Below are 996 nucleotides of genomic sequence, written 5' to 3'. Positions count from 1 at the left end.
CTTTTTCTGGTATTGAGTTGTATGAGCTGCTCATATATTTTTGAAATTAATCCTTATTCAGTTGTTTCATTTGCTATTGTTTTCCCCCATTCTGAGCGTTGTCTTTTCACCTTGCTTATAGGTTTCTTTGCTATGAAGTTTTTAAGTTTAATCAGGTCCCACTTGTTTACTTCTGTTTTTATTTCCATTACTCTACGGATGGATCTTAGAGGATCTTGAGGATCATAGAAGATCTTACTTTGGTCTGTGTCATTGAGTGTTCTGCCTAGGCTTTTGTCTAAGAGTTGTACAGTTTCTGGTCTTACATTTAGGTTTTTAATCAATTTTGAGTTCATCTTTATGTTTGGTGTTAGGAAGTGTTCTAATTTCATTCCTTTAGATGTAGCTGTCTGGTTTTTCCTGGCACTACTTATTGAAGAAGCTGTCTTTGCTCCATTGTATATTCTTGCCTCCTTTATAAAAAGTGAGGTACCCATAGGTGCATGGTTTATTTCTGCTATCTTCTTCCAGTGGTTTATATTTATATTTTTGTGCTAGTACCACAATTTCTCTATGACTAGAGCTTTGTAGTAAAATCTGAAGTCAGAAAGGTTGATTCGTCCAGCTGCATTGTTCTTTCTCAAGACTGCTTGGGCTATTCAGTGGGTATTTTGAGTTTCCATATGAATTGTTTTTTTTTTTTTTTTTTATTCTACTGCTGTGAAGAAAATGCCATTAGTAATTTGATAGGGGTCGCCATGAATCTGTAGATTGCATTTGGTAACATAGTCATTTTCACAATAATGATTCTTCCTACCCAGGAACATGAAAAATCTATCCATCTGTTTATATTGTGTTTAACATCTTTCATCCATACTTGATTTCTTTCATCCATATTTGACTGCAGGAAAAGACACGTCTTTCACTAGATGGGCCTTTGTCAGCAAAGTATCTCTGCTTTTTGATATGCTGTCTAACTAAGTCATAGATTTTCTTTCTGGGGGCAAGTGTCTTTTA

The sequence above is a fragment of the Bison bison genome, unplaced genomic scaffold (assembly GCF_000754665.1).
Source record: "Bison bison bison isolate TAMUID 2011002044 unplaced genomic scaffold, Bison_UMD1.0 scf7180017864500, whole genome shotgun sequence".
Taxonomy (NCBI): Eukaryota; Metazoa; Chordata; class Mammalia; order Artiodactyla; family Bovidae; genus Bison; species Bison bison.
This window is presented reverse-complemented; position numbering follows the sequence as displayed.